The following is a 19576-nucleotide window of genomic DNA, read 5'->3' as shown; positions in this document are numbered from 1 at the left end:
AGGGTGTGACTTGGCCTACGATTTTCAAGTCGCCTAGCATGCAAATCGCATGACAAATTGCACCCGATGTGACTGGGGGCCACCCCGGTCACATCAAAGCGGATTTTGAAGTGGTGCGACTTACACTAGGGGTCACATGTGACTTACAGTGAAGTCACATGATTTCAAAGTCGGGGAACATGCTGATTTAAAGTGCGATTTGCAACACATCTGACACAGATCTCTCTGCAAAATCGCATGAAAAGTAGTGTATTCATTACTTTAGAAATTGTTGCAGTTCCAACCAAGTTTGAACCACACCAATATGAACGCTCTAATAGCGGTCACATTGAGTGCGACTTGGCATGTGATTTGCATGACATGCTACAGGTGCAAACACTTTCTCTGACCAAATGAATGACAGTGGTGGGTGTGGCCTACCTTATATAAAAGAGATGCAGTAGTGGGTGATTTTTCCTTGTACAGGACACATTTTCTGCAAGTCCTTGTCTGTGGTGGTTTGGAGAGGAAGAGATATCGTGGTGAATTGCCCCAGGCCACACTCACACTGTTTTGATGTGGGCTGTAAATGTTTTGCATTTTTTTCCTTTTGTGTGTGTTATTGTTCAATGATTGTGTGTTTATTATCTTTGCATTGTAATCCTATCACGTGTCAATTGCTCTGCTCTTCCAAGTTTGCTTTATTTAGACTGAAATGCAGTTTTCAGACAAACCTGCTGAGAAATGTATGTGTGGGGGATTTGGGGAGGTGTTTTTATTTTGGCACGTGTGTATTTTTTATATTGATATTTTGATCTGCAGCTTGTTTTGTGGATAAGTTTAAGAGATTAACCGTTTGTTTCCTGCTATAACCTGTGAAAGCACAGTTCATTAGAAGTATAATCTTTTAGATTGTAAGCGCTTATGAGCAGGACCGTTCTATTTTAGCATCAATCCTGCTTTTTTTTTTTTTTTCACCAAGAAATTGAACGTACCTACTTGTTGTTGCTATCCAAATAAATGTGGAATGTGTATTTGATCAATAAACATTTGGACTATAGTTTTTGGGGGATTATTTCATGTTCTAGTTGAATGTAGCACAGTGGCTAAATGGTTAGCACTTCCGCCTGGCAGTATTAGGGTTGTTGGTTCGAATCCCAACCATGGCACCTCCTGCCTGGAGTTTGCATGTTCTCCCTGTGCGGGTTTCCTCTGGGTACTCCGGTTTCCTCCCACACTCTAAAGAAATGCTGGTAGGTTAATTGGATCCCGTCAAAATTGGCGGGATGTATGAAAGTAAGTTAGGGACCTTAGATTGTACGCCCCTTGAGGGTTAGGGACTGTGATGAATTTACAACATATATATGTAAAGCGCTGCGTAAATTGACAGCGCTATATAAGTACCTGAAATAAATAAATGTACTAGCACCCCTAACACTTATTTTTGCTAGCTATATAATATGCCCAAATCTTCCTGGTTAGCGTGCACATATGCAAGTATGTCCAAACTAAAACCAAAAGCCCCCTATTGCACAAGACCATGTTAATTACCAATGAATAGGTCGTGTTCAATGTCCAGCTAGCTATTCTTTTTCTACAATCCTCTTAACAGTAATAAATTGGGCCCCCAATTTATGTTGACTTTGGGCCTTTACTGGCAAATAAATATTCGCCAATGTCATACACAGTAGAGCTGCAAACATACATTCACCAATGTCCTATATACAGTAGAGCTGCAAGCATACATTCACCAATGCCAAATTCACAATAGAACTGCAAACATATATTTGCGAATGTTATATACACAATGGAGCCGCATGTAAAATTGCTATGGTGCACAAATAAACGCCAAGATGGCTGTTGGAGGAGGTGCTAGAGCAGCTGTCATACCAGAAATACGCCATGACGTTTGTGGAAGGACGTTTGCACGCACCAGAAGTGGTAGTGGGGAGTGTAGTTAGGAGAGTTTAGTGGTAATTTGCAAGTCTATTTTTTAGTTTTGTGAATTGTTCTTTTGTGGAATTCCAAACCACATCTGGACATGGCGAGATTGCTGTTCACCACCAAGGAGCTGATCCTCATTTGCCGGGGAAACATTACTAATAATTGTTATATTTTCAGTTGAAAACATGTCCAATTCCTAGATCCATTGAGGTACATAGCAGAGGTTCAAGGTTCTTCATAACTATACAGCTGCACAGACAAGCATACTCCCAGGGCCACTGTTAGATATCATGGGGCCCCATAAAGCATACCTGACAGCCCCCCACCGCCAGAGAAAATATCCAAATTATATTTATGGTACAAATACACTAAACATTATAAATTGACATAATCCCAACCAAATTCCTGTGAAATCTAAATGATAAAACTGTACTGAGTTCATAAATAAAGCTGTGTGTGTAATTGAGGTCTTGGGGCTCATTCACATGGGTGCTGTGGCCTGTAGAGTGGGAATCAGTGGTTTTATTTGTGGATATCGCCGTTTGCAGGCAACCTATGTTACACAATGGAAATGCTGCAGGTCATAATTTGCATGTGGGTGCAGGTGTACAGCCCTGAACACAGACAGCATTCAGGGCCACTTCCCCACGCCTTCACACCTGTCAGATGACAACCTGTGTTCATACAGCTGCTGTGTCCCCATAGTGTAACAGGTGGCTCCAGCCACATGAACAACCCCCTCATTCATGCTGTACAGGCCAGAGGACCTGTGTGAATGGGGGATTTTTTCACTTTTTTTTCCTCAGCGCATTAATTTCAATGGGCTGCCTAACATGTGGGAACATGCAAAAATACTGCAGGCATGTTATTGTAAAAATGTGTTGCACCTAACCGCACAGTAGTGTGGTGCCATGCGTTTTGGTGGCTGTGAATGCATCTGTGTTTACTAGGCGTGTGGAGGTGAAATTAAGTTTTCATTATAATACCTGCGCACATCTGCAGAGGGCATTGCATTTCTTAGCTGTGCTGGAAAAAACATGCTCTTGCATGCGTTTCTGCTCCACAAATGATGTAAACAAGTCCTAAGGGCCAGTTGACACTATAGAAACACAGTCTAGATGTGTTCCAGATGCGTGTTTGCATGCACTTTGATGCATGTTTAGCGTGTTCCAGTGCATTTTGGATGCGTTTTTGGTGTGTTCCAGTGCATTTTGGATGCATTCCAGTTAATTTTTTCCCCCTCTTTTTCTTAAATTTAATTAGGGACATGTGCGTTTTAGTGCATTCCAGGGCGTTTTACCGCATTCCAGTACAGTTCTATGCATAAACAATGCAGCCTGTTTGACTGTTTTGGCAGCATCTGCAACGCACTGGAACTGCAAGCGCTGATGTGAACTACAGTTAGGTCCATAAATATTGGGAGATCGACACAATTCTAACATTTTTGGCTCTATACAACACCACAATGGATTTGAAATGAAACGAACAAGATGTGCTTCAACTGCAGACTGTCAGCTTTAAATTGATCAGGTGAACGGTGTAGGAATTACAACAGTTTGCATATGTGCCTCCCACTTGTTAAGGGACCAAAAGTAATGGGACAGAATAATCATCATAAATCAAACTTTCACTTTTTAATATTTGGTTGCAAATCCTTTGCAGTCAATTAAAGCCTGAAGTCTGGAACGCATAGACATCACCAGACACTGGGTTTCATCCCTGGTGATGCTCTGCTAGGCCTCTACTGCAACGGTCTTCAGTTCCTGCTTGTTCTTGGGGCATTTTCTTTTCAGTTTTGTCTTCAGCAAGTGAAATGCATGCTCAATCGGATTCAGGTCAGGTGATTGACTTGGCCATTGCATAACATTCCACTTCTTTCCCTTAAACTCTTTGGTTGCTTTTGCAGTATGCTTTGGGTCATTGTCCATCTGCACTGTGAAGCGGCGTCCAATGAGTTCTGAAGCATTTGGCTGAATATGAGCAGATAATATTGCCCGAAACACTCCAGAATTCATCCTGCTGCTTTTGTCAGCAGTCACATAATCAATAAATACAAGAGAACCAGTTCCAGCAGCCATACATGCCCATGCCATGACACTACCACCACCATGCTTCACTGATGAGGTGGTATGCTTAGGATCATGAGCAGTTCCTTTCCTTCTCCATACTCTTCTCTTCCCATCACTTTGGTACAAGTTGATCTTGGTCTCATCTGTCCATAGGATGTTGTTCCAGAACTGTGAAGACTTTTTTAGATGTCGTTTGGCAAACGACAATCTGGCCTTCCTGTTTTTGAGGCTCACCAATGGTTTCCATCTTGTGGTGAACCCTCTGTATTCACTCTGGTGAAGTCTTCTCTTGATGGTTGACTTTGACACACATACACCTACCTCCTGGAGAGTGTTCTTGATCTGGCCAACTGTTGTGAAGGGTGTTTTCTTCACCAGGGAAAGAATTCTTCGGTCATCCACCAGTGTTTTCTGTGGTCTTCCGGGTCTTTTGGTGTTGCTGAGCTCACCGGTGCGTTCCTTCTTTTTAAGAATGTTCCAAACAGTTGTTTTGGCCACGCCGAATGTTTTTGCTCTCTCTCTGATGGGTTTGTTTTGGTTTTTTCAGGCTAATGATGGCTTGCTTCACTGATAGTGACAGCTCTTTGAATCTCATCTTGAGAGTTGACAGCAACAGATTCCAAATGCAAATAGCACACTTGAAATGAACTCTGGACCTTTTATCTGCTCATTGTAATTGGGATAATGAGGGAATAACACACACCTGGCCATGAAACAGCTGAGAAGCCAATTGTCCCATTACTTTTGGTCCCTTAACAAGTGGGAGGCACATATGCAAACTGTTGTAATTCCTACACCGCTCACCTGATTTGGATGTAAATACCCTCAAATTAAAGCTGACAGTCTGCAGTTAAAGCACATCTTGTTTGTTTCATTTCAAATCCATTGTGGTGGTGTATAGAGCAAAAAATGGTAGAATTGTGTCAATGTCCCAATATTTATGGCCCTGACTGTATGACATTGACAACCATATAACCTTCTTTCTGTGCGTTTTGGATGCAAAAAAAGCAACTGAAACACATGTAGGGTGAACTGGCCCTAAAGGTATTATAAGTAAGAGAATGGGACTGACCAGGAATTGTAAATTCAATCAGACTAGTGGTGAGATACAATCAGGAATCGTGTAATAATGCGAGATCTGAGCTGGAGGTGATAGGAAATGAGACGCATTAACTTTATCAGTAAATAAATAGTTAAATAAAAAGAGTGATAAAAAGAGTGGGGCAGTGATACATAGATTTGCAGATGGAACAGGTGATGACGGGGGGGGGGGGGGGGTCAAGTTGTATAAGGAGAGAGGTTTAAGAGCTCGTTCACACTTGACTATTTCTAACTCTTGCCAAAAGGCCCTATAGCATTTGACAGGTGTTTGGGAAGCGTTTAACGCTCCTCAAATGCTCCCCAAAAGCCCTATGTGCGGTTTTGAGGCATGTGATAAGCATTTACCAAGTGTAAAACTGCACCACAAATGCCTGTAATGAAGTTAAATGGTATTGACGCTCCAAAAATGCCTCGCAACCACATCGCAAATGTCTGCCAGGCATTTGAGGAGCAGTACCATAGACTTGAATGGAAGGCTTCAACTCCTCCTGACTCGACATGAAGCGCCAGTTTTGCTTCAGTGTGAACAGCACTGTGTGCTGCCATGTGCAGAATTTTCATAGGCGTTTGATAAGCGTAAAAACCGCTTCCCAAACGCCTGCTGACAAAGCTAGTGTGAACCTAGCCTTAGAGAAGATATAAAAAAAAAAAGTTGTAATGAAATATAAACAGAAGGAAAATTTAAAGTTTCAAACTTGTCAGAAGAACAGGAAACAGGTAAGATTCACTCCCTTTCCACTTTCTAGTCAGTAGCCAAAATCTTAATTGATTGATCAATATTACTGGCACTGACAGAACCCTGGAAATTGATCTCCATATTTTGGGCATTCACAAATGTCAAGGAGCTTACAATTTAATGCAGGCCATAGATGGGTCGAAAATCATTTTGATGATCGGCCAATTATCCCGGCAATGATGGACAAATCGGCCGATTGTTTTACCGATAAAAAAAGAAAAGCTGCGCATGGGCCGTGACCAGGAAGAAGAAGGAGGAAGAGGAAGGAGGAAGAGGAAGGAGGAAGAGGAAGGAGGAAGAGGAAGGAGGAAGAGGAAGGGGAAGGAGGAAGGGGAAGGAGGAAGGGGAAGGAGGAAGGGGAAGGAGGAAGGGGAAGGAGGAAGGGGAAGGAGGAAGGGGAAGGAGGAAGGGGAAGGAGGAAGGGGAAGGAGGAAGAGAAAGGAGGGAAAGGAGGGAAAGGAGGGAAAGGAGGGAAAGGAGGGAAAGGAGGGAAAGGAGGGAAAGGAGGGAAAGGAGGGAAAGGAAGAGGAAGGAGGAAGAGGAAGGAGGAAGAGGAAGGAGGGAAAGGAGGAAGAGGAAGGAGGGAAAGGAGGAAGAGGAAGGAGGGAAAGGAGGAAGAGGAAGGAGGGAAAGGAGGAAGAGGAAGGAGGGAAAGGAGGAAGAGGAAGGAGGGAAAGGAGGAAGAGGAAGGAGGGAAAGGAGGAAGAGGAAGGAGGGAAAGGAGGAAGAGAAGGAGGGAAAGGAGGAAGAGAAGGAGGGAAAGGAGGAAGGAGGAAGGAGGGAGGGAAAGGAGGAAGGAGGAAGGGAAAGGAGGAAGGGAAAGGAGGAAGGAGGAGAATTCCAATCTGCTATTATATTTTACATGAAGTCTTGTGGTTGCAACAATGTATATTTGTATCCAAATAAAAACATCTGTATCCAAAATGGATATAAATGGATACATTGTTGCAACCGCAATATTTTTCATGTAAAATATAATAGTGGAGCTCTCTGCAAGGGGCAGAAGTAAAAATGTCGGCCGTAGACGGGACGAAAAATCGGCCAATTTTTTTACCATTGGTGGTAACGTCGGTCGATTGAACGACCGATTTTTTGTTTTTGTTTTTAAAAACCAGCGTTTTTTTGACATATACTAGGCCCAATTAACCTAACAGCATGTCTTTGGAGTGTTGGCAGAAACACACCCATGCAGAGAAAGCATGCAAACTGAGATGTAGACAGGTGCAGCCATGACGGATTAGAACCCATGTGCTGTAAGTTCTGAGTTCTAACCACTAAGCCACCGTAGGAGAGAGAGTTTGAGCTGCAATGTAGAATAGTTATATTGTTTAAAAATAATGATAAAACGAGCACTGGTAAAATTATATAAACTACTAAAATGGTATTACACAAAGTAAATATAAATATAGGTATAGATATGAAGGTAGCAGCTAGCACTCAGGGTATTGGCAACAGTCCCAGAATAGAAATATGTTAAAGTAATAGTACAGCACTATAAATGCATGTTATCAAACGCATGAAAAGTCAACAAAGTGCAAAAAAGTGCAATAATGATGTAAACTGGTAAATGGTGATAAAAAAGTTCATATAATCATTCCTGAATAATGGAATGTCCTTCGTGTGAGAGTACCAACTCAGAGAGTGCCTATGAATGGCACGTGTGGTTTAACTGTGACGGACAGTAGTGCATGGACTCGTGAAAGGTAATCCACCCATGGGACGGGTGTAGACTCACCAGAACAAAAGTATTATTGCGCATGGGTTATACACATCCCACATCTGGGGGTGCAGCAGTATGCTGGCAGATATGGGTTAGTCATCCAACTCCATCCATCCATCAGGGTGGGTGCCAAAATGGTCCTGGGGAGGAATTCTCAGCCACAGGAGCCAGAAAGGTGATTAATAGTGTGGTACTTAATTATAATGGTCACGAGTAACAATTTAAAATATCCACGGGGAGCAATAAAAATAGCAAAGTGAGTAGCAAGATGGCAGATGCTTCTCAATGGCGTCAGCAATAGGGATCCACCCAATGCATTTTGTGTACCAACACATCCTATTGGTGTGCCCCTGAGGGTGTGTTGGTACATGAAATGCATTCAGTGGAGCCCTATTGCTGACACCACGCCACCGCCATTGAGGAGCGCCTGCCATACTGTCCGTCACGGATATACCGTCTGCACTACTGTCCATCACGGATAAACCACACGTGCTATTCATAGGCACTCTGAAATGGTACTCTCACACGAAGGACATTCCATTATTCAGGAATGATTATATGAACTTTTTTTAGCACCATTTACCAGTTGACATTATTGCACTTTTTTGATTTTACATGCGTTTATGATTGATAACATGCATTTATAGCACTGCACTATTACTTTAACACAGAATAGTTACATGATTAAAGAGAATGAAGATATATAATTATATTGGGAAATTAGAACTAGACATTCCCAATTATTTGAGATATAAGTGTGAAAAATGTTTAACATTTGAAAATAGAATGTATGACATTCATTAGGAAATGCATTAGTGGTCTGATCATTTTGGAGAAACCGCAACCCAAAAAAAAAAAAAAAAAATTAATATCGGTGTACTTTTAAATTTAAATTATAAGCATTCTCATAGGCAAACAGAAAAGCGCAAACAGGACAAAGCCCGCAGTTGTGCGCCACCTAGCGAACATATTCGGTATTGCACCTAAAAATGTGCCAGACAGGATTGCACATTTACTAACAGGAAAGTCTATAAAGTAGACGCTTTGAAATGAGTTTGCTAGACACCTTTCAGAAGACTGACAGGTCTAGATTGTTTGAATTGAATCTGCCTGAATGTTAGCGTCTGCTGGTAGACTCAATTCTTAGTACATCAGGGCCATAATGTCAAGGGGCTGAATAGCCCAGGAAAAAGATTTAAGGTTTTCAAAGAAACATATCGATTTTCCTCAGTAGTGTTTATACAGGAGACATTTAACACAAGAAATAAATATAAAATTCCAATCTAGAAACTATTCAACCTGGTTTTATGCAGATTCCCCAATTAAGCGAGTCAAGGGATTAGCAATAGGATTTGCGAAAAATATAAGGTTTAAGCTTGAAGAAAGAAATTGAAGACCTGAAGGGGAGATACTTGTTTCTAAGGGGAAAATTACCGGAATGAGAATGTACACTTGCAAATATTTACTGCCCCAATAAAACCGGAGGTATTTCTAAAAAACATCCCGAGAAAACTAATGGATTTTAAAAATGGTAAATTGAGATTTTAATCTATGCATGGATCCTCAGATGGATACGACGTCACCTGTGCAAAAAGATGGGAGTAAGAATCTGAAATCTTTGAAGAGAATGTTACACCAGTGCCAACTTGTAAATATATGGAGAATTAAACATATGAAAGAAAGATTACACATTCTACTCTCATGTACACAAGATGTATCCAAGATTAGACTATATATTGGTGGACAATAGGCTCATGGAGTCACTGGTTAAAGTGAACTTAGAAGTTATAACAATATCGGACCATGCTCCTGTCAGAATGAAAATATTATGAGGAAAAGAACATAATAAAAGTAATACTTGGAAATTAAATGAGATTTCTTCAGGATGAAGAGACAGATCAGATAATTAAAAAAGAAAGAGCGATATTTCAAAAGAAATGATACTTTAGAAGTGTCAATAGCAACGGTGTGGGAGGCCCATAAGGCTTATATTAGAGGAATCCTAATAGCGATTGGGGTGAGGAAGAAAAAAAAAAGGAGAAAAAATAAATATAGAATTATGTGAAATATAGAATTATGTGAATTAAAACATAAAATAAAAGGAGATTAAGAACAGAATGAATAAAAAGTGAGATACCGATGGGGTGACAGACCTGGAAAATATTTGATGAGAGCACAGAGAAAAAAGAAATGTAGAATTATATAGAGAAAATAAGATGAATATGGAGAACTAGTGCATTCAACTAGGAATATAGCAAAAGTAATACTCTAATAAGTTATATAACATCAATCCCCATGGGTCAATAAAAGAAAAAAAAAAAAAAAAACAAAAACCAGGCATTTAAAAAAAAAAAAAAAAAAAAAAAAAGCGGGTTTGCCTAAATTAAAACAAAAAGCCTCGAAAAAGCAATAAGGCGGGAAGAAATAAATCTAGCACTGATAAATACTACAGAAGGGAAAAGTCCAGGACCTGATGGTTATACTGTAAGATATTATAAAAAATAAAGATTTATTAATACCCAAATTAAGGTTATATATGAAAGCATTGGGAGGGGAGATGGAAATGAGGGAGGAATCCTTGCAAGCTCATGTTGTAATTATACACAAAGAAAGAAAAGCGGATACTCAGTGCGCTAGTTATAGAACGATACTTTACTAAATATAGACACTAAGTTATACGCAAAAGTCCTGGCAAATAGAATGAAGGATCTAATGCCGGAATGGATTCACATAGATCAGGTGGGATTTGTCCCAAGGAGGGAAGGTAGAGATAATGGATTAAGATCTCTACTTCTCATACAAAGGCAGAAAAGGGAAAAATCCCCATGTTGTTACTCTTGGTTGATGCTGAAAAAGCTTTTGACTGATTAGATTGGGGATATATGTTAGACACACTGGAGGTGTTGGGGATAGGACCCAAAATGAGAGAATAGATAAGAAAGTTATATAATAAACCTCCAGCAGCAATAATGGTTAATGGATAATTATCAGAGTATTTTAGGATGCATAATGGGACAAGACAAGGGTGTCCATTGTCCCCACTATTGTGCATCCTGTCTTTGGCTACAATAAGAAATGGCACAGATATAAAAGGAGTCTGGATAGGAGAAACAGAACATAAGGTGGCAGCTTATGCGGACGATATGCTATTTTATGTGGCTAATCCCAGGATAACACTGCCGAATTTAATGAAAATAATGAAAGAATATGGTGAGATATCAAATCTAAAAATGAATCTAACTAAAAATGGAGATCTTGAATGTAAACCTGCTAAATAAAGAGAAAATAATTCTACAAGAAGAGTTCCCTTTTATGTGGAAGAAAAGAACTAAAATTCCTGGGAATAAATTTAGCTGTATCACAAAAAAATGAATATAAAGCAAATTATATCCAATTATTAAATGAGATTAGGGGGAAGTGCGGAAAGGGGTGTAGGAAATTATCATGGATAGGACCTATAAACTGGGTAAAAATGGTAATTGTTCAAAACATTTTGTATAAACTTCATATACCAATTAAACTTCCAGGAATATATTTTAGAACTATTAAAAATTATTAACAAGGTAAATTTGGGGGAATAAAAACCTAGAATAAGTTATGAAGTCTTAATTAAAGATAGAGAACGGAGGACTGGGGGTACCAGATATTAAAATATATTATAAATCAGTAATGTTGGTAAAAAATTTTAATTTGACACATAATGCACTTGGGAAAAGTTGGGTAAAAATAGAAAATACACTAAGTGAGACACAATTGAGTAGAATAGTATGGATACCACCCGAATATCGAGGATTGAGACATAGCACAAGTACGTATACACGAATAGTATTAAAAAATTGGGATGTAGTACATAAACAAATAGGATGGGAATATACAGTAACTATGTTAATGCCAATAGCGTCCACAAAGTTTTTCTTGCCGGGTAATGAAAACATAGCGGGGAGGTGGATAAAAAAAGGAAGATGCACAATTAAGGGATATAAGGAAAGGAAATATACCCATTTATGGAACTGAAAAATAAGAAAGTTATTCACTAAAATTTGAGTGGCGTTATTTTCAATTAAAACATTTTGTTGAGTAGCTTCCCAAGAACAAAGGATAAATGGAATCCATTTGAACACTTAACCTTTTGCCGACCGGCCAATGGCCGTTTGGCAGCCAGCAAAATCCCTCAGCGTTCCCGCTGCGCGATCTGTCACCAGCCGCGTACCTCGGACACGGCTGATGACAGATCTGAGTACCGGCCCCGTTGCCGGTACCATGTGACCAATCACAGCAGGTCACATGACAGTTGTATACAATGTATGGCTTCATTCATGCCATCCATTGTATATTAGTCTGTCTAGCTGTGAATGGTCACAGCGATCACATACACAAGCAGGGCCAATCACAGCCCAGCTGTGTCATGTGATTAGCCGTGGCCAAATCACAGCTAAGCAAAAAAAGAAAAAACCCTGAATGAATCGATGTCATTCAGGTAAATGCTTGCTTATAGCAAAGTAATTCTTTGCTATAAGCAAATTGTGTAAAAAAAAAAAAAAAAAAATACTGATCACTTCCCCAAAGTAGTTCAATGTTACTATGGTAACTTTGGTCATAGTGGAATATGAAAAAAAATCTTAAAAAAAAGAAAATGTAATAAATTAAAAAAAAAAATTGATTTTGTTTCCATACTGTCAGTGTCCCTGATCACCGCCATGCCAGTTATATGATGACGCTGTACTGCACTGGTGACAGTATGTAAAAAATAGTGAAAATAATTTTTTTAATTTTCCAAAAAATGACAAAAAAAAAATACAACTTCAAAAAATTCGCCATGCCTCTTATGAAATATGTTGGACTATTTACTTTGCAAGAAGTGGTCATTTGGAGGATATCTGTACTGTTCTGACATTCTTGGACCTCAAGAAATTAGATTGGCCGTCAGTACTTCAGGATTGATCAATTTTCAGATCTATACCATTGTTTGTGAACTCTAACTTTCCTACAAACTAAATACATCCTAATTTGGGTTATTTTCACCAAAGACATGTAGCAGAATACAGCTCAGACTAAATTTATGAACAATTATTTATTTGCAAACTTTTATAACAGAAACAAAGAAAAACTTTTCGGTCTTTTTTGTTAATTTAGCAAAAAATAGAAATCCCAGCAGTTATTAAATACCACCAAAAGAAAGCTATAGTTTATAAAATTTTAGTTTGGATACAATGTTGTTTGACCGCGCAATTGTCAAAGTGCGCTGAAACCTGAAAAATGGCCTGGGCAGGAAGGGGATAAAAGTGCCCTGTATTGAAATGGTTAATGAATACACGAGGTGATGGGAAACATGGGACTTCTAGAGTATATACAATTTTCACTAGATTATTAATGACTACGATTCCTCCATATATTGAGAAATGGGAAAGAGAATTAGGAGTAAAAATAGGAGGAAATGCAAAAGAAAATATATAGATTAACACATGGAAATGTAAATATGAAAGATGTGGACATGAACTATACATTTGTGGTGAGATGGTATATTACAGCGAATATAGCACATAATGTAGAGAGAATTCACCTTTGTGTTGGTGTGGATGTGGGGAAATGGGCACAATGTTACATATATGGGAATATTTTAAAAATGCAAGAGTATTGGGAGGGAATAATTCACCAGATTCAGAGGACAATGGAGATTAAAATACCAAAGGATCCAGTGACATGTCTCTTTCATGGTACTAAATTCTCAGTAAATATAAAAATCACGGTTTATTATACTATACAAATGCAGCAAAAGGCTTAATACCCAAATACTGGAAGGAACAAGAAACACCAAAAATAAAACGATTGGATAGGAAACGTGAAACTCCAAAAATTAGAATATAGTGCAAAAGTTCATTTATTTCAGTAATGCAACTTAAAAGATTAAATATATGAGATAGGCGCATTACATGCAAAACAAGATAGTTCAAGCCTTGATTTGTCATAATTGTGATTATGGCTTACAGTTCATGAAAACCCCAAATCCACAATCTCAGAAAATTAGAATATTGTTGAAAAGTGCAATATTCTAGGCTCAAAGTGTCCCACTCTAATCAGCTAATTAAGCCATAACACCTGCAAAGGGTTCCTGAGCCTTTAAATGGTCTCTCAGTCTGGGTCAGTAGGAATCACAATCATGGGAAAGACTGCTGACCTGACAGTTGTGCAGAAAACCATCATTGACACCCTCCATAAGGAGGGAAAGCCTCAAAAGGTAATTGCAAAAGAAGTTGAAGTGCTGTATCAAAAAAAAAAAAAAAAAAAAAAAAAAAAACACACATTAATAGAAAGTTATGTGGAAGGGAAAAGTGTGGAAGAAAGGTGCACAAGCAGCAGGGATGACGGCAGCCTAGAGAGGATTGTCAAGAAAAGGCCATTCAAAAGTGTTGGGTACTTTCACAAGGAGTGGACTGAGGCTGGAGTCAGTGCATCAAAAGCCACCACAGATGGATCCTGGACATGGGCTTCAAATGTCGTATTCCTCTTGTCAAGCCACTCCTGAACAAAAAAACATCAGAAGCGTCTTACCTGGGCTAAAGAAAAACAGACCTGGTCTGTTGCTCAGTGGTCCAAAGTCTTTTCTGATGAGAGCAACTTTTGCATCTCATTTGGAAACCAAGGACCCAGAGTATGGAGGAAGAATGGAGAGGCACACACTGCAAGATGCTTGAAGTCCAGTGTGAAGTATCCACAGTCTGTTGATTTGGGGAGCCATGTCATCTGCTGGTGTTGGTCCACTGTGCTTCATTAAGTCCAGGTCAACGCAGCCGTCTACCAGGAGATTTTGGAGCACTTCATGCTTCCTTCCACAGATGAGCTTTATGGGGATGCTGACTTCATTTTCCAGCAGGACTTGACACCTACCCACACTGCCAAAAGCACCCAAACCTGGTTTAATGACCGTGGGATTACTGTGCTTGATTGGCCAGCAAACACGCCTAACCTGAACCCCATAGAGAATCTATGGGGCATTGCCAAGAGAAAGATGAGAGACATGAGACCGAACAATGCAGAAGGCCGCTAATGAAGCATCCTGGTCTTCCATAACACCTCAGCAGTGCCACAGGCTGATAGCTTCCATGCCATGCCACATTGAGGCAGTAATTGCTGCAAAAGGGGCCCAAACCAAGTACATATGCATGCTTATACCTTTCAGAGGTCAGATATTGTTCTATGTACAATCCTTGTTTATTGATTGCATGTAATATTCTAATTTTCTGAGATTGTGGATTTGGGGTTTTCATGAGCTATAAGCCATAATCACCACAATTATGGCAAATCACATCTTGAACTATCTTGCTTTGCATGTAATGAGTCTCATATATTAGTTCCACCTTTTAAGTTGCATTACTGAAATAAATGAACTTTTGCACAATATTCTAATTTTTCGAGTTTCACCTGTATACCATTTAGATGAAGATAGAATGAAGATTTTCCAGAAGAGATGGGAAAAGTGAGAGGATTTTAAAAGATTGGATTAAAGAATAGAATCATTTAAATATAGAGGTGAGAGGAAATATAAACTAGAAAATAAGTCAAAGAAAAATAGTATCCTGTAGGATTCCCAGGAGAGATGAAAATAGAGTGTGGAACAAGGGGGGTGGGATATGAAAAAGAGAAAATTAAATTAGATCATGTAAATGTTAGAACATTATTTGTTTGAAAAGTAAACATGTTTACAATGAGTGTATGTAATAATTTAATATGGGAAATGAATAAAATATATATATTTAAAAAAAGGGATACCGCAACAAACTGGTACTTATTGCACAGTTTCATGGCATAAGGCACAGAGGATGGCAGATAACTTTGTAGAAATGAAAAAGCATTTGTGCATACAAAACTTAGCACAGCAGATGCAAGATCAGTTCAGATATGTTAAAGGAATAATAGTACAGGACAACATGACCATCTTCCTCCACCAAAAAGTCCTTTTGGAGGAGTCGCAGATTGATTTTTCACATATGCCCAACAGCAAGAGCCAAGTATCAGCTGGTTATAGTAGATAAGTTCAGTAAATGGCTGAAGGTATTCGTCACCAGCAAGGAGGATGCCTTAACCACCTGCCGACCGCAGATAGCCAAATGACAGCTACACTGCGGCCGGCCAGTTCTGGGAGGGAGTCATATGACGTCCTCCCAGAACGCGCTCTCCTGCGTGCCCCCAGGGGTGCGCACCCGACGATCTCTGTGACCGCTGTGAGCTACGGACACAGCTGATCATGTGATGTGATAAAAGGCCAATCACAGCGGCCTTTTACCAAGTGATCGGCCGTGTCCAATGACACGCTGATCACCGGTAAATGCAGTTGCCGGTTCTCTCAGAGCATGAGGAAAGTACTGCCGAGAACCGGCAGTTGTCAGAGCAGGGATCGGCACTGATGATCAGTGCCCTGATTCACTGTTCAACAAATTTTTATTTTTTGCCAGTTTTGGAAACAAAAGGATCCATTTCTTAATGAATTTCACATTCTGAGTTCAAATATAACAATGAAATTTGTCAATTGGCTCTAGTTTTTCTGTAAACTGAAAGTTTTCTACTATAGGCGTAATGACTACATAATGCACAATAATTATATAGATAGATGTCTTTCCACAAATATAAAGCAAGTGATATTGACTACATAACAAAGCCTAAATGGCATAATATATTGCATAGGATTACCAAGAAAAATTATAGCCATAAGCTAAGTTGAATCATTTTAATACTTAGGATTCTCACTAGTTTTGTCTTTAGTTTGTGTTGGTTTTGCTTCTCTTGGCTTTTCTCTTGTATTCGAGGAAAGGGCTATCTCTTACAACTGCACGTGACTACACGCTTCAGGTTCTTCCTCACTTGACTCAACCACAAAGGATTCTGGTGCTTTAGGAATTGGTAGCCCCTCTCCATGAGGAACTGGACGTATTGCCAATGGAATATTTGGCTAGTGCACAGATAACTTTTTCTTCTTATTTAGCCCTTTTACAATTGGAGGCACCATACAAAAGTAACAATTACTAACATGATCTGTTGGCTCTCTCCAAACCATTGGCACAGCGAAAGGCATAGATGCCTTTTTTCCATTCAACCATTGCTCTAGTGCCGTCCCACAAGAATTGCAGCATATATGTGGTGCCCAGCTCTTGTCCTGGTCTCCTATCTTGCAGCCAAAATACAAGTTGTAGGCTTTCTTAATCATTCCTGTTATCCTCCTTTTTTGTGAGATAAAAGTTATTTCACCGCAGATATAGCAGAAATTATCTGCTTTATTCACACAAGTTCGAGGCATTACTGAGTAGCCTATATAAGCATAAAACGAAATGTAAAGACGCTGTCGAACTACAATCAGCTACAGATACTGCAGCTTTTATGCAGTGAAGTGATGCAATTAAATGCTAATATTGCATCATCTCAGTATACATGCAATTTTCTATTGGTCACCAGTATCAATTGCGCAATATGCAGCTGAAGTTGCATCATAATTTTGAATGGCTTACGTCATTAGATGGGTGAATATATCATGTAAACTAGAGCCAATCAACATTTTTTAGGGTCATTTTCGTTTTCAGCACCCCAAAATTATGTAAGATTAGCTAATTTTATGCCCAAAACTTTTTACCTGTTGAACAGTGATTATCGGTGCCCAGCAGTGCCACCCACCTGTGCCCACCAGTGCAGCCAGTCAGTGCCCACCAGTGCAGCCAGTCAGTCCCCACCAGTGCAGCCAGTCAGTCCCCACCAGTGCAGCCAGTCAGTCCCCACCAGTGCAGCCAGTCAGTCCCCACCAGTGCAGCCAGTCAGTCCCCACCAGTGCAGCCAGTCAGTCCCCATCAGTGCCGCCCCATCAGTGCCGCCCCATCAGTGCCGCCCCATCAGTGCCGCCCCATCAGTGCCGCCCCATCAGTGCCGCCCCATCAGTGCCGCCCCATCAGTGCCGCCCCATCAGTGCCGCCCCATCAGTGCCGCCCCATCAACACACATCAGTGAAGGAGAAAAATTACCTATTTGAAAAATTTTATAATCGAAACAAAAACTTAACATTTTTTGCAATTTTTTGTTTATAGCACAAAAAGTAAAGTGTCCAGCGGCGATTAAATACCACCAAAAGAAAGCTCTATTTGTGAGAAAAAAAATGATAAAAATGTCATATGGGTACAATGTTGCATGACCGCGCAATTGTCATTCAAAGTGCAACAGCGCTGAAAGCTGAAAATTGGCCTGGTAAGCAAGGGGGTATAAGTGCCCGGTAGGCAAGTGGTTAACGGTGGCCAAGATTTTTTGTAAAGAAATCATTCCGAGATCGGGATGCCCTCTGGTGATTGATTCAGACAAAGGCACAGCTTTTACATCCAAAAGGGACTCAACAGGTAGCCAATTATGGCTGTAAACATTTTAAAGGAATGTGTTTTATTTGAGTGCTCATGCCACCTCTATACAATTGCATATATGGGCTTTACACGGGTTGGCCTAAGGAATTAAACAGGATATTGCTAGTAATTGGGACTGGTTATTTGGATGGATACCTGGGCTGGGATGTTTGAGGCAAATCACTGGTGGTTTGATAATAGTGTGACGGGAGTCACTTTAGGTGGGGGGCCCATGTAATCCAGCTCACTTTGGAGAGGTGGGGAGACCCGTCTTCGCTCCCCATATCCCTTACGTGTAAGTCACCCTGTGCCTGTTAGGGGTACAGGTTGATCTGTCCTAATATTGTGTAGACATGCATAGGAGATAGGTGGGGGGTTGTGGATTGTTTGGTGTTATGTGGTTGCATCCCATTGTTCTGTTGTGTGTCTTGCTTGGGAGCAAACCATTATGGGATATATGCTTTTGTGTATTGGCTTGGTGGGGGGCATTTCCAGAAGCCCTCCCTCCTGATGGGACTGTCAGTGTGTCTCTTGTTACTAAAGGTAGATTGCCCCACCCTGTGTCATTATGCAGGGAGGGGGAGTTGTTCCCTTGAATGTATATATCTTGTATCTGTGTTAAAATAAAGTAGTCTAATTCCTAGTTTACTTCAAGACTAGTGTAGTCTAGTCTTGTATGGTCTGCTGTGGTGTCTGTGGTCGGACAGGGAAGCGGTAGTCTAACGGAAGTACCCAAGTGCAGTCGGGGTCTGGTTCCGTTACATTGGTGGGATTGCGCTTCCTGGCTGTGAACACGTCCAAACCACCACCGGGATTCAAGATCAGGAAAGTAGAAGTCTGTCACCCCAGTGGAGATATGGACCTGGCATCAGAGTTCCCGGGGCTGCTGCGGATCGTCCTTGCAACATACCCCAGGACTGTGCGGATGAGTACCTGGAGCTCAGGTAGTGGATTTGGGTGGTGCTTTGCAGTGGAGCCCTCCAGGTTGCTAGTATGTACAAGGCCAAGTGCTATCCAACCCAAAGGGAACGGGCCAGGGACCATCGGAAGTTACGGATGACATTCCTGGGAGAGCGACCCCAGGAGCAATGGGTGACTGAGTTGGAAAGTCTAGTCCAGCAGGAGATAGAGCTGGACAACCGATATCGGGCTCTGCAATGGTACGCCAAGCAGAAATGTTTAGGGGTGAAAACAGAATGTCTCCGGAGGGATACCTTTGAGGACCTGCGAGAAAACAGAGAGGCTATGTTCGGTCTCACAGGGGTCTCAGAGCTTGAACCAGATCTGGAATACCTGCTGATGAAAGAACAGCATCTGGAATGGGCATACAGGCAACTGCTAAAACATGTTCAGCTGCATGCCTAAGAATCAGCAGTGGAAATTCCAGATTGCCGCCCCCAAACCTGAAGTGCTGACAAAAAGGCAGAGCTCTGCTAGCCTCTGCCCAGCACTGGTAACATCTTCTGGGTTCAACAGACAGGAGATGGTGAACCCCTATCCCCAGACACCAGTTCCAGAGACTGAGGATTTGATAGACTTCTCTTCTGAGGAAAAACAACCTGGCGAGTCTCCAGCAGAAGAGCTGGCAACAGGGCCAAACATTGCTGAACTCTGCCCAGCACTTGTAACATCTGGGTTCCACAGACAGGAGATGGTGAAC

The sequence above is a fragment of the Staurois parvus genome, unplaced genomic scaffold (genome assembly GCF_062004578.1).
Source record: "Staurois parvus isolate SC_StPar_1 unplaced genomic scaffold, SC_StPar_1.0 ptg000974l, whole genome shotgun sequence".
NCBI classification, from domain to species: domain Eukaryota; kingdom Metazoa; phylum Chordata; class Amphibia; order Anura; family Ranidae; genus Staurois; species Staurois parvus.
This window is presented reverse-complemented; position numbering follows the sequence as displayed.